Here is a 16,316-nt window from a genome sequence, read left to right on the forward strand (position 1 = left end):
TCAATCAATGAAAAAGTTTTTTATCGCACATAAGAATTCTGTTCACTGAGAATGTAGCGAAGAGCCTAGCTCACTGATTTAACTGCAGTCCCTAAAGTCGTAAAAAAGTATAATCTACATTTAGCATATCAACCATTAACGCATGCCAGCACGGTCACGGCCGCCAATACATGCTTATTAAAATACGTGTTAACGGCCGCACAATTTTTCATCGACGGCCGCAGGTTGGACACCGTTTGTCTAGGTCTAGGTGGATAAATACACGAATAATGTACGGGTTCAGGAATCCGGCCCGCGAAGCAATTTATTTTCCCATGTCTAGCCCGCCGACTGGAAAATTTGCCCGCCCCTGCTGTAAAAGATGCCCGGAATCACTCTTTCGCGTTTCCTCTAAACGTAGAGCGCATTTCTTGATGGATTTCTCACAAACCTTGATATTTTGCGACAGATTTTCGGTCTCCTCACTATCGTCAGTGTCGAACTTCTTTTTTTCTTTTTTAAAACAATCCTTGGCCTTTTTAAACGACTCTATTGCGTCTGCGAACTTTGATTCGTTTTCGTGTATCGTTCCAATCATCATGAAACAATCCCCGCTTTTTTGGTAAAGATCAGACGCCTGGAGAATTGGCGCAGCCTTTTCCGTCAGTTTCAGTGCTTTATCGCGGTGTTTAAAGATCTCCAATGCAAACTGGCCTACACAGCTCTCTATTCTGGCATGGTGAACCTTGTCGGCGGCAGCTTCTGAGATTTCTTCTTGAATTTTTTCGATCAGGGGAAATACATTATCTCCCAAGTAAGGTTTCTGTCCTGTTTCTGCGCAATCAAAGTTGATAGACGCTGCCGTCAGTCCTTCAACACATGTAACCAGTCCTTCCGATCTTTCTCGGTCTTTTTCTTGTCCCATGTAAGCTTCAGCTGCAAGAGTGTAGAAAAAAATCGCTTCGATAGAACGCTCTTCGCCGCAAAGCTGTGATGCAAATTTTTGCAATTCCTCCCCGTTTACTTCGATTTTCTCGATTGTGAATTCTCTTAGTTTTGCGCGAATTTGTTTTGCCTTGTCGTAATGCCGTAGCCTCATGAGTACGGCGTAGTATCTAAGGTGTATGTGGCCCTCTATCATCCTTGCAGGCAAACTGTACAGTCTGTTCAGCTGGGCAAACGCTTCCTCTAGGCTCTTACAATCTACAATAAGAAAAAGTAGTACACCGGAAGCCATCGAAGACTAACCGAATGTGTCGATCAATGATGCAAGCTAGGCAGGCTCGAAAAACAAATAGCCTGCGGTGAGGTTTGAACTCACGATCTCCGACAGCAGTACCGGGACCGTCGCTCTACCAACTGAGTTACACAGGCTCAGAGAGGAGCGAGTCGAGAAGCAACCATGACGCCAATGCTTTGCTACATTTTGTTAGTAAAAGCAACTCTACTTTGACTGTATCTACAGCAAACAAGAAAAAGGACTCAAATTATCATCAAAATAGAATCCTGAACCTGCCAGAATAAGACCCAAACGGACAGAATATACCCCAAACAGGTTTAGGTCTTATCCAATGAGAAAACATATTTGTAATTAATCACGTTAACCACTGTTGAGAAAACGTTTATCATTTCACAAGTAATTATAGCCTAAAAGGCATCTATAGTATGAACGTTGAACAGTGATATATTGCAGAGGAGGTAAATAAGGTTTCATTTTATTTCGATTTACGTAACAAAAATGAAACCTGTGTTTATAAAGATGTCCTCCAAACAGTACTTCTGTTGATGTGTGTCATTCTCATCCAGGGGATCTAGACACGACAAATAATACTTAAATGCAGAGTATTAACTTAAATATCTTTGTCTACTCTAAAGCATAGTTTCTGAAACGTTTTTACCATGGACCCCCTAACAAGTTTTTTGCTCAGCGTGCACCAGAGTGGGCATGATTTTTTTATAGATGACGACATAATACAAATAGACTTCAGAAATCTGCTGTTTTCAAGTCGAAAAGTGTGAAACTGAAATCGAGCCTAAATACAATCAGTGCTAAAACGTTTTTTTGACACTATTTTCTTTGAGAATTTATCACTTCAAATAATTCACTAATATTTCAATTGGCCTCCATGAACCCCCTAAAACTAGTCCCAGTAGACCCAAGGGGTACATGGACCAGAGTTTAAGAACCCCTGGTCAAGAGTCTAGCAGTAATTTAAAACCTTGCAATGAAGCCCAAAGGACAATCACAAGCTTAATTAGTACCTGAATACGTGAATCAATTCTTACATTAACCTAACTGTTGCACAGAAAAACTTTCCTTATAAATTTTCTCGCTCATAAAAAAACGTGGCACAATTAGTGATGTCCGATAGTATCGGAGCCGATACATGGTGCCCAGTGGTTGCATCGGTAACCGTCCGATACTAGGGAAGTATCGATGCCGATCCGATATTAATATAGGAATTTGTTTTTATGATTTGCAATCCCAAGAAGAAATGTTTACCGTGATACGTAAATTTATCAATAAACTTCGACTTATAAGCTTTTTAGACTAAAGAGTCTTTGGTCTTTTAGAGTGAGTATTTTGTATGAAGTATACCTCTGGGATGTAATGGCTTTTGTTTCTTCAAAGGTGCATCTGAACACGTTTGTTGACTTATTTCTTGTTTGCTTGTCTGTAACGGAATAATGTATTAAACTATTAGTTTATTATTTTGTGATTTGTTAAATTACTGGTAACCCTGTCAAAAAAAACGATATAAGCGTGCAAGTTTTAATGTGTGCATTACATTGCATAATATTTTAGTAGCAGTGACAGCAGTGTGTTAAACAAGACTTTTTCAAATCAATTCACAAAGAATTCCGTAATTTACAAAAAAGCCAAGCCCTAGTTCGATTTGTCAGTTGAATGCCCAAGTCAAGACCACGTTTCATTTCTTTTCAGGACATTTTACATAAAGCCAACACCACAAACAAAACAAAGAGCAATGTTACTGCTTTTTCTAAAACAATTTAGAATTTTAGGTAGGCTAATTTTACAAAAAAAGTATTTATTAAAAACAGCCAAGTCAAAGTCAAGTTATTGACCTGAACAACTTAAGGCCAAGTCAATTCGTTTGTCTAAACCACTCAAATCAAATCACGTCATTTAAGAGCAGTGACCTACGGGCACTTAAAAATCAGTAAAACACGGACGAAAATATCTTTAAACAACTGAGAATATTGCTTAGATTTTGAAGAAAGTAGGGTTGCGGAGTCGGACTCTAGACTTGAAGGTTTTTTTTTAACTGAAGTCGTTCTCTGGACTTTGGACTTGAGTAAGACCCCGTAAAACTACCCGAGTCCCGAGTCCTAAGTGCTGTAGACTGTAAAGGTTGAATAGCACACACATATTTCCCAACCAGTACTGTGGGTTGGTGAGTTATATGACAAGTGGATTTCTGTATATCCACCGTTTAGTTACGTAACTGGTTCAAATACAAACTATAGAGCCGGAGCCGGACTCGGGACTCGACAGAATCGACAAGTTTGGCGGGTTGTTTTTAACCAATTCGCGGCACAGAGTAAGAAATGGATTGGTAACAATATTTCTAGAGTATACCTCAGCGATTGCTTCTGTTGGTGCTTGACGCTTTACTCTTTTGGATGATCTGACTGCACCTAAAGAGATGCGACGAAGCCATTAATTATACAACTATGCATGACTACCCATTTTTAATGGTACTGACCAGTGTTTGTAATGACTAAGTTTCATTTTTTTGTAAAAGTTTTGAACATAAAAGTTTGCTTGCTAGATGTTGCGTTGTTGTGTTTTTTGTAGTTGAGGAGTTGATGTTCATATTTGAAAGAGTTAAGCAACTTATATAGTATTTTTATGACAAGAATTTGACTTGGAATTGACTTGCTCCAATTTTGATTTTACTTAATATTTGTTCAAGAAGACTTGACATGGACTTAAGTTTTTTACAAATGACTGCCGGGGGAGTTAAGTCATTCCAAAATGACGTGTTTACAACCCTGGTGCTGACTAACAATAACTGAACACTTATTCATTGCAATATTACACAGGGTGCCAATTCGGAAAGGTTTTACTTTTACCGGAATAAGTGGCCTAATTAACAAGTTTTTATACATAGAATTTAATAATTAACTAGAATCCGACACTTTTGCCTCATTTTAAAGCCATTTAGCAACTTAAAGGTAAAAATAAAAAACAATTACATTTTTTTACGTGTATTGTCCTCTTCTCTGTAGTTTCTTCGGCTTCCATTTCAAAATGATCAGATGTTCTTTCCTCCTGTTCATATTCGTAGGAATTATTATTATAAGGCTAGATATTATCATATAGGGAGAAAAAACATTTGTTCAATATTTTCATGAGACAGAAATAAACACAAAAATACATAAGCTATAGTTTCAGTCAGGGCTGCGGAGTCGGAATCGAGACTTGGCGGGAGTCGGTTTGTTTTACTGGATTCGGACTCGGTTATCGAGTAAGAATACGTAAAACTACCAGACCCCGAGTCTGATTTGCCCAAGCGCTATCCTAGTTTTCGAAAGTGATATGGCCGCAAACTGTAATTTGTTTTAAAAAATGGCAAATTATAAAATGTTATCCAACCATGTTTTGTGGATGGATAAATTATTTGACATCTTGACGAGTGGATTGTTGGATATCCACGTTATTTTATTTACATAAATGGTTGAATACACGCTGTAGAGTCGGTGTCGAACTTGTAACTCGACGAAATCGCACATTTAGCCGGAGTCGGACTCGGGTTATTTTTAACCGACTCCGCAATCCTGGTTATAATATTTCTAAAACTGGGGTACGTGTGCAGGCGCGGGTCTAGGATTTTTGTTCGGAGGGCGGTTATAAAAATTTTCCAGAGATGACGTCACAAAGTTACGTCAAAACGTGACGCAACACAGTTCAATCTAAACGAGACGTCATAAAGAAGCAATCTTAAAAACACTAAACAGTTCGTTTATTTTGTTTAAGGTTGGAGGGGTGTTACTTTCAATACAATAGCTGCATTACAATAATGGTTGAATTTTCGAGGATGCGATGACACGTACGACGTCTTAGGGCTAGAACCGTTTCACAAAATAGGCTTAAACATCATGCAATCCAAAAGGGCTCCGCGAAACATTTATAAAAATATATATTATATTTGACAGCTTGCAGTGTGAGTACTGCGATTAGTTTGTATGAGTATTGTTTAGATTAGACTATATTCATTTTACCGTGACTTTACCAAGTATTTATTTAACGACATTTGTATTATAAACTGAGCTGTGACTCGTCGCCCTCATCGCTTTTATTTATTTTTCGTCGATTATTGCAGTCTTATCTTCCATTTTTGTCGTTTTACTTGCGTGGTAAGGTTACATTTTCCTGGTGAATGCATCCTATATAATTAGCCGAAAATAAAACAAATAAATGTTGGAAGAGCTTCTTTTTGTAAACCATGCCTGGAAGCAACAGCAAATCTATTGAACTATATTCTTTTGTTTTAAAATTAAAGAGGTTTGGCAGTAAAAAAATGATTAGGAAACACTGGTGTAATGGGTTTACAAAAAACAACACACTTTCAGTTAGTAAATCTCTACCTTTAATCCGTGCTCCAAAGCACTCTGCACGTTCCTTTGGGCTTCGTGTTTGATCTGCTCCAGTTCGTGAAAAGTCACCATCTTCGTGTGAAGCTCAACAATCTCCAGCTTCTCGAAACGTTCTTCAGCATTCAAGCCTTCCATATTGTTGAGCGCGTTTAGAAGTTTACCCGAAGCGGCCTGTTCCACCATTAGGTTCTTCGCTTCTTCTGTTTCAGTTACCACAGTCACCAACAAGCTTCCCTTGCCGAATTTCTTCACAAATCCGCCGAAATGGGTTCTAAAGAATTCCTCCAATCTCGGTAGAGTGGTCTTGTGGTTGACAAAGCAGTAGCCAGCCGCTAAGACAGCACCAGTAGTGGCGGTTATAACAGCAGGTTTTCCTGTTAACTTGATTCCGGTAACCGTAATCACTATCCTATTTTCGGCCATTTTCTGCACTAATTGTTATCCTGAAGGAACGAAACTTAATAAGCGTGTAGTTTAAAGCAGTGCTTTCCAACCTTTTTCAGTTCGCGACCCACTTTTAATGCAAGTTTTATTGTGCGACCCACAATGAGACATATGACCAAACAAATAAAGTTACATAAAACCTGCATCTTTGCTACTGGCGTACCAACTGAAATAGTTATTGCGACGCAGCACATCTAATTGTTACGTATTTATGATATTGTTGCATAAACGTTACGTAATAATAATGCATTAATTTCCCGATTTAATAGAAAACTGTAAAATTTAGAAATGCTTCGCGACCTTCTGGTTAGGAAGCACTGCTTTAAAGCAATCAGTTAGTAAGAGTGCAGTTGAAAGCAATAACGTTATAAAAAGCAAGTAGTCAGAAATATATTTTGTTAGTGACTCGTATAGATAATATTTTTATTTCAACTAATACAGTTTAGCAAGAAGCTCGTAATATTCGCAGCACCTTGGTTCCCTAATCTAGGTATTTGCAAATCGCTCTTCGATTTGATCTAAACATCCAATAATGTCTGATCCGAGTCGATACCCGATGGCAAGTGATAGTATCGGTACTCGTCCGATACTAGGTTAGTATCGGTGTTGATTCGATACCAAATTAATGCAGTCTAAAATATAGGAAATTCAGTCATGATTTACAATCTAACGCAGTGATTACCAACAAAAAGACAAATTTATTAAAAAATAGAGGGTTGAGAACTGAAGGTATAGCTAACATCAAATCAAATGTAGCTTTGCTAACCTGGAAAAATTATCTTTGAACGTTTTAACTTAATATATTTCGCTTATTTTAACATTGTAGTGATGTCATTTGGTAGCGTAACGCGATAATTTTTCCCCAAAAAAGGGAATAAAATATACAGTACAGTAGCGTACATCCCTTTATCTATTTTAACATCTTTCAAACAGCCTGCTACTAAACTGAATGCGTTCATTGTTTAATTACTTTTCAAAACTATATCTCGTCCTGAATCTGTAGATCTACAGTGGAGCGTATATAGAAGCAACAAAGAGAACACTTAACAGTCATAGCCGGAAATGCGTAGGAGACTTTGTCTAAGCGGAACAACACAAAGTAATTAATTCAAACTCGTGTTGCCTTTGATTATTGCACGGGTAAAACAGAGCAACGTATCCAGCTGATACAGCAATGGCGTTGAGTTACAGCCTAAAGTTGTATGTGACTGAATTCGTATTAACATACAAAATGTGTAGTTTTGCCTGTTTCTAATCATAGTGACGTTGAACCACAACTGAAATACGGCTCTTTTCAATCGGTGGCCGATGTTTCTGATGACGACACTTACATACAGGATTTTTACTGTAATTGCGTAGACTTTCACTCGGTTTTGGGAATCATCTATTTTGCTCCTACATAGTTACTACTTATGTTTCGTATCGGCTACTACATACATAAATTAAAAACTCGCTTCCAGCGCTATATGCATAGTAAACTAATAACACATTATACCAGTGGTTCTCAACTGCCGGTCCGCGTCAACTTTTCTGCCGGTCCGCCAAATATATTACAATTTTATATCTGAATTGCAAAATGTAAGATGTTAAAAGCTTGTTCACCAAATTAAGAACTTCGCCAGTTCCGTAATTTGCAGCATTGTGACGTAACATAAAGTTAATTGTCTACTTTGGACTTACCGTACGTTACAATGCGCAGTGTTGCCCAACTGTTTATAAGTGGGCTACACGTCGTTGAAGTCTTCTTCTTTCAGATAGTTGTATGTAAAAAAACTTTCGTATACCACGTATGATATAAGAAAGACAGCAGAAAATTGCTAATTTAATTGAAGTTTCCAGTCTTTGCTTTTAAGTTGCATACTTTTGCCGTAATTACATTTTGGGTTGATTTTGATTTTTAAAGGTCCACCGGTCCGCAAAATTTCTTTTGAAATTTCACCGGTCCGTAAGCTAAAAAAGGTTGAGAACCACTGCATTATACAGCTCGATTTAAAATTATGAAGTACAACGTAGATGCAGCAATGCAGTAATGATAATACACTTTTTGATAGTTTTCTTCAAACTTGTAATAGCCTACAGATACCGCTGGCGGGCAGCGTATAGCGTAGGATCAGTTATACGTAAACAACGTAAACATACTACTTGATCCAGCTCCCATGGTTTTACATTTATAACATTTAAAAAGTTAGTGTTTCTACAGGTCTCACACTTTTTAAATAATATTATAGCTAAACTATGAAAATTCTTTGAGGTTGTGCTATCAATACTAACAAGGCTACATAAAAAACAATCGCGTCCGCAAAAATATTAAAGTTGTTGTGGTCTCAAAGCGGAGGGTTCAAATGCTTTAAAGATAAGCAAACAGGATATGAAGGCCAATCTTGCTGTTTGCTGTTTGAGTAATAGGAAAAAATACGTTGAGGGCCTTTACGTTATACCAGCGTTTCTCAACCGGTGCGCCGTGGAAGGTGGCCAGGTGCGCGGCGAGAAAATGGGGAAAAAATGTTACAAAAATTCTGTATTAGGCCTATTTGTAGAATTTGCGAATAATTTTAGAATAAACTCTAGTTACTATTTTCTGTGAATAAACACTGAGCAATATGACTGGATTCGTAGCCCTTATTGAAGTCCCAATGGTTGATGTTGGCTCTTCGCTAACAAAGAAAGAGGAACTATTGCAATCTAGCGGGGCTTCCGCCATAAGACCACAATTAAAACAACAGCAACTTCGGCATAAAAACAGTTCGGAGTAAGACCAAAATAGGACTAATACCTAATACTCGTAATAGCGTTTAAATCAAAATAAGACCTAAATTCGTCCGAATAAGGCCTAAATGGCAAGAATAAGGCCTTTGCTACCTTTTACTTAAGCCCAAACCCCACCCATAACTTCAACACAAACTCCCCTAATAATTTTTATCATAACCTAAATTCTAATTCTACCCATTACTCGCGCCTAACCCTAAACAGAGGCAAACAATCCTGTGCCAAAACACTATGGCACCCAAACGTTGACACCAAAACGGCCGATACCAAGAATATGTCCTTTAATCGTCCCATACCCTGTTTTTTTACAGTTTTGGGCGTTATTTTGTCCATTTAGGTTTTTTCCGTTACATTTTTGATTTATTCCGAGTTAGATGTTTTTGCTCTTGGGGCTTATTTTGTGTTTCCATCAAACTTTAACTAACATACCTTGTGTTTTCATAATTTACAACATGAAAGGCCTATTTCATTTATTTTATTTTTCTTTAGGCATGTATTATTGAGCACATCGTATTTTATAGCAGGTCTGTGGAGTCGGGAGTCATATTTGAGACTCGGCGTACCGTAATCGATTTATTTTGCTGAAATCGGACTGATGGAGTCCCGATTCTGACGTGCGCAGTACCAATTTTAAAACTAATAATGCCGCCAAATGCAAATTAAAAAGGCGAAATAGCATATGGTGGATATTTTCCAGCAATGTATTGTGGTTGGATGAGATATATGACACCCCTATGAGGGGATTGTTGAAAATCCACCTTCATTTAGTTACGCAAATGGGAAAATTAAATGCTGAAGGGTTGCAGACGGACTTGGAATTTGACGAAATCACACATTTGGCCGGAGTCGGACTCGGGAGTTGGAGTCGGGTTATTTTTAACCGACTCCGCAAGCTGCTTAATAGATAATAGAATTGGGAGCCTGATGTAATAAAAATTGCCAGCAAAAAACAAAGTATCACGTTTAGAAAGGTTTACAAGTGCGCCCTGGGGTGAAAAAGGTTGAGAAACACTGCGTGTATACCTTTAAAATTATGCGCAAGTGTTTTGAAGGAAATGAATACTTTTAAAACCAATACAAGATTGAGATATTACGATCATTTGTTACAATATTCGATATTAGATTTTTAACTGAATAAATGCAAAAAAACACTTGGAAAATCTTGATATAAACGTTTGGAAAATCTTATTATTAATCTTTTGTTTTAAAAATTAAAGTGAGCAAACCATTTTCAAATAGGCCAAGATAAATATACGAACGGATGATCGTAATCAGTATTTAAATTTTAAAATAGAGTTTCAAACTAATTTAACTTGATAAGGTATTATTAAACGAAGAAAACGTTACAAAAATGTAAAATAGGCTTTATGAAATGTTGTTTAGTTTAAAATTTTACAATAATATGATTGTATTCTGGAATCATGAGGAAAATATGCTGCTGGCCGGACGAATTAAACTGGTGGGCCGCATTTGAACCGCAGGCCGTTAGGAAAGCCAAGTATTTGTGCTCATGACTAAGCCAAAAAAAACTATAAATTGTGTGACAAAAAACGGGTGGGATACCATGCAAAACTAAAGGCAGAAACGCCAGTCATGAAACTCGATTTTTATTTCATTCGCGATTTGGTGCTTGTTAAAGCAAGGCCGCTGCGAGCAGATTCAGACTGAAAACGATTTGCTAAAAAGTACTGTGTGCTACCAGGAGTTGCGGGACTGTAGTCAATATTTGGTAAGTTTTGTGAATACTTTTGTGTAGGGATGTATGATGATAACCGGTATTTTAAACAAAAACGATTGAAATCCGCTCCGCTTCGACACCAAGTCATTAATATGCTCGAACAAACAAAATAGAAGAAACGTTCCAAGGCTTTGTTTAGGTTTTTTGGTCGAAATTTGTTTTAGCGTCGAAAAGTAAAGTTACTTATTATTTTTTGATAAATTTAGGTTTCAAGGTATAGAATAGCTGCGTTAGATTGCAAAGCATGGCTATAATTCCTATGGGATCTTGGTAATATCCCAGTATCGGACGATTACCGATATTACCACTTGGTATCGGGCATCGGCTCCGATCCGATATTATCGAATATACTTACTTTTATGCCATGTTCATGTCACGCCTAATTGATATAAGTGTAGTCAAAGAAGTGAATGTCCGGTTTAATTTATAAGCTTCGCTGTTGGGAATTGTCAGAGAAAACACACACTGTTTGACATATATTTTTAACACGTTTGCAGTCGGAGGGTTTATACTGTATCCTTTTCTTTGTAAAGCGAAGACAACTTCGACGTATCTATTTAAGAAAGAGATTTATTTGCCTGTCTCTGCTATTCTGCCTTTCGCTTGGTTAATTACCTCCGCTAAATAGGAACTCACCACGTAGCGTTAAGGTCAGTGGCTCTTAACCCTAGGGTGATGACCACTGACCAGGTGCGAATAGTTTGTGACTTCATATTTAAACGCCAGACTTTTTGGTCCTTTGATCGTTGACCCTTTTGCTTAGAACTGCACTATTTTTTTACGGATCGGGTGTATCATGCTTGGAAGTTTAACACAGTAAACACTTGTTTGTTTTAACTTTCTACACTTGGTTTCTGTTCGGCAAATGCCTCCCAGTTGTTCGTCCAACCATCTTGATATTTTTATAAAATCAATTGACGTGCGAAATCTTTATTACGTTCTAGGCGCCACGCTTCCGTCTAAATTATTTGTAATTTTAATCCAGAAATTCTTTCAGAAAATCGTAATGATTGCGTTTCCCCTTTTTTTTATTATGTTTCAGTCACATTAAATAATGATAAAACAACTAATTATCGAAACGTCTTAATTAAGACTACTTCAATTTACCTTTTTGTCTTTAAAATCTATCATCAAGCTATATAACAGATTTGTTCTTATATTGTACCTAATCATGATGAATTGCCGCAGCTTTTCATGCCAATAATTTTCAATGCGCATGTTTAGGGGGTTAATAATATTTGCAAGCGTTTTATTACCGCACTTAGAGTGTAAATGCAAATGAAAAACATTTGTACGACGCCTTTGGAAAATAACGACTCACCAAGGGCGCCGCGGTGCACAGTTAATGTCTGGTTCAACAAAAAGGCGCAACATTTTCATACTTTGCGCGAACAATTTACGCGAACTCCTTGATTGTGCTTAGGTTCATCATTTGCGTATTTACGATTTCAGCCCACATTTACGCACGAGTTTGACCAAAGATAGCTTTAAAGGTAACTTGTATCGTGACGTTCTGTATTTGGGTTGACACCGCTATTACAGTAAAGATTTTTCTCCTGGGCAAAAAGGTTGCGAACCACTGGTTTAAACATTAAAGTATTTGTAATCATAGAGGTGATTAAAACTGCTTGCTTTCGCTGTTTCGAACATTTTGAGGCATATTTATAATCAGAGGATATAGTTTATTTATCTGGACACACTAAAACTCAACATATATCATAGGAGAACATTAATAGCCTACACACAAAGCACGATTTGAAGCCTACATGGGCGCACACAAGCCCCTATACATACACACATATACACACAATTAGGAGTAGGGATTTTTAATAATATCAGATCAGAGCCGATACCCGATACGAAGTGCTAGTATCGATGCCATAACAAATTAGCATAAATATTCCAGACTTGATTTAAGGAAAACCATAGTTTAAAAGTTGGATGAGACGAAACTTTACAAAAAAAAAGCAACCTGTGGCTGATTGACCCGAAAAGAACTCCAAACGTTTGAATTTATCTTTAGAGCTTGTTTAGGTATAATAATGACGTCATTTGGTATCTGATCGAGTCGCGATATTTTTTTTCGTCACTTTAGCTATCGCAATAAAATATCGGGCATGGGACATCCCAAGCAAATAAAATTAGGAACTATTTACGTTCTATTTTAAAATAGAAGATTGATTAGCATAAAAGTTTGCAAAACATTTACAGGGAAATTAGAAAATTAAAAATTGAAAACGAAACTCCGTACACTCCAAAAGCAATTTCAAATAATTAATGGTTGGAGACAAAGTAATAATTCGAAAAGTATAAGTTTAGGAATATAAGATATAAGAGATGCAGAATTTTACTATGTAATTTTAGCAAAAACAAAACCTAAATTATTTGTCAATTGTAATGCTGTTTGTTTTATTTTTGTATTTTTTTCGTATTTTTTTTTTCAGTTTTCTTCTTTTATAACGCCTGTCGTGCTTGTAGTTTCCAAAAGGCATTTTTCGAACCTTTTAATCATCAAGGTACAATCTTCAATCTTTTCTGAAAGGTCTTCATCACTGTTGGTTTGTTCCGCTTCATAACTTTTTTTTGCCTTTTCAATGCATTCTTTTGCTTTCGCATAGTTAGATTCGTCGTCGTGAATGCTTGCAATGGCTGCAAGACAGTCGCCATATTCCTCGAGACGATCTGAGTTTTCGAGAAAAGGCCTTGCTTTTTCTAAGTATGAACGAGCTGTATCTCGGTCATTGCAATGACGCCATGTGAATTGACCAAGGAAGTTATTGCTTATTGCAAGAAATTCGTCTTTAGTACCTTTATCCGTAGAAAACTGAGATATTTGGTCATGACATTTTTTAATTTGTGGAAGGACCCTATCGATAATATATCTTTCTTGTTTTGGTTCAGCGTCGGAAAGTAAATCAGCTGCATTTACTAACCCCTTGATGCAAGCTATCAATATTATGGTTTCAATCTTATTGATTTTTGAGCTCACGTATCGGTCAGCTGCAAGTATACAGAAAAATATAGCTTCGACAGGGCGATTGTTGTCGTTCAGTTCGCCAGCCAGTGCTAAGAAACCTTGCGGGGTTGCTTGTAAAGATTCAACAATTTCAGTCAGCTCAGCACAGACCTTTTCAGCCTCGGGAAAGCGACGTAACTGCACCAAAACACTGTAGTATTTCAGATAGAAGCTGGCTTCTTTTAGTGTGGGGCTGAGGTTGTAGAATTTGTTCATGCTTTCGTATTCTTCTGACAGGGTTCGTTCTGATTGGCAAAACGGATCTACGAAAATGACAAAAATGCAGCTTTTAAGAAAAATAACGGTTTTTAAGAATGCATGCACAAAAACAATATTTCTCTAATTACGGTAAGATTTGCGAAAACTAATACACTTTATAAAACTAGGCATACCGTGCATAGGCCTTAATTTTTTTCCCGGTATAACGTCACAAGTTACGTCGATCTTAAAATGCTTGAGATGTATAATTTCTAAATTAAGCAAGGACGCATTGAGCGCATAACAAAATTAGCACTATATTATCTCCACATCTGAATGGCTGCACCAAAATCAAGGAACAACTTCGCCCAAAAAAGCGTACATTACGTTAATCGTGTTTTATAAGTTGGACATGGGTGATACTCACGTGCAATGGCCCTATTGCAAATATGTATAAAAAATTGCAGTAACTCGATAATTAGAAAAAAAAAGTTTTTTTATAGAGAGTCTGTGAACACATATATAAGGCTAAAAACATCACGCAGTTACCGGGGTGAATTCGTTAGGCTTTTAGATAATTAACTGAAAGTTAACACGGCCGCACACATATGTGTTCGACACCTGTGATCTAGTCCTTCTGTATCTGTATTTGACTAACGATTACGGCTTATGTGTCATTAGTACACCGAAATGGCTGCTATTGCTTTCAGTGTACATGGTATGTACGGAAGCCGTAATCGTTGGTCAAAAAACAGCTTAAGAAGGGCTAAACCAGAGTTGTTAAACACATATATGAGTGTAGTTTTCATTAAATGATGATAAGGTACTGTATATCCCCTTCACTGTAAAGTTGCTCGTACTAACAGATTGAGCAAGCATTGGCGTATGGTTGTTTCTCGACTCGTTCCCCTCTGAGCCTGTGTAGCTTAGTTGGTAGAGCGACGGTTCCGGTATGAACGAGGCCGCGAGTTCGAATCTCACTGCGGACTAATTGTTTTTCTAGCCTGCCTTGCTTGCTTCATTGATCGACACATTCCATGAGTCTGCGATGGCTTTCGGTGTATAGTTAAATATTTAATCTAGCAAAAATTTATTTTGGTGAAAACGGCCTTGTGAAAATGGGGCTATACAAGGTCAATCCAGCGTGGTTACACACATGGTAATTATCTTGCAATAATCTTAAAGTACTTGCAGTAGCTTATTAAGGTTGTGTTCTTTGCAGCGAACTCAGTGTCAGTGGTTTCTCAAACTACTTTCTTGAGACGCCATTAAAAGAATTATAAAACGACGCGACAGGGCGTCGTAACGCACAGTTTGAGAACTACTGCCTTAACCAACAGATCATGTTTGTAATCAAGTACAACTACATTTAAAATACTATACTGAAATGTAAAATGTTGCTGGTACGCCCCCAGGGAACGCTCCAAATTGGTTGTTTCTTTGGACTAAATATATTTGAGAAACATTTGAGGCATTAAATTTTGACACGAACCTGTCGCAGAGAAAACGTCCTCTAGAGAAACCTTGATGTCCTTTGAAAAGGACGCCTTTGCATTTTCTTTCTCTTGAACCGAACCTTTTAGCAAAATGTAATAAACATAGCGTAAAGCTAAAAAGTAAACTAACTGAAATGATTTCAATGATCAAAATAGTTTATCTGTTTTAAATATTGTGTGTCTGAACTTTTAGCTCAAATGTTTAACCAACTGTTTTTGTTAAATATTACTAACGATTGACCAATATAAATACTTCATAAAACGTGCCTATACTTAAAATACGGTTTTTGTTAGTGTCATTACCAGTGGAATGTTTTCTTTTTTTGGAAGATAGATCAGTATTTTGGCTGATGTCCTCTTCTTGCGGCTGGAATATATAAAGTTAATACAAAAATAATATCTTCAAGGCAATACAACTAAACCTAAATTTATTTACACATTATTTCCCTTCACTGTAAAAAAATGGCCTTTTGAAGAAGTTAAACTTAAATGAGGAATCTATTTTTTGCCAATACCTCAGTTAACGTAAAACACATATAGATAGCAAAGTAATAATAAAATTTAGAAAAAGTTAAAAAATATACAAAAGCAGTACAGACTATAGGTAAAAAGTTTAAAAAACAAAACAGGCTGCCAGAAGAAAAGGCTTTTTGAAAGGTGATCTAATGAAAAGCAGATGCATGGACAAGGCAAGGCGACCTGACGTGAAAGTCGGGATAAAAAAACATACAATTATTATATCGACAAAAACTAAATGTACATTTTTCAGTCAGTTATTGGACTGTTTTTATAGTGAATTAAATTTACCTTATTTGTTTTGTATTCTGTAAAACTTGTTGTCCTTGTTTCGGGCGAATTGTCTAGAAAAACACAAAAGCATTATCGTGAAACTTTCCAGCAGCATTGGTGTTATCATATTGATGTCAAAAACTGACCTACAGCGCCACTGTTTACCCAAAAGAACAACGATTTCTGGCTGTTGATTACAAAATCAACTTTCTATGCTATTTCTTTGGAAGTAATTTTACGTTTCGTTTTCTGTTTAGTTTATTTTAAC

Source organism: Ascidiella aspersa, chromosome 4 (genome assembly GCF_963924565.1).
Source record: "Ascidiella aspersa chromosome 4, kaAscAspe10.2, whole genome shotgun sequence".
Taxonomy (NCBI): domain Eukaryota; kingdom Metazoa; phylum Chordata; class Ascidiacea; order Phlebobranchia; family Ascidiidae; genus Ascidiella; species Ascidiella aspersa.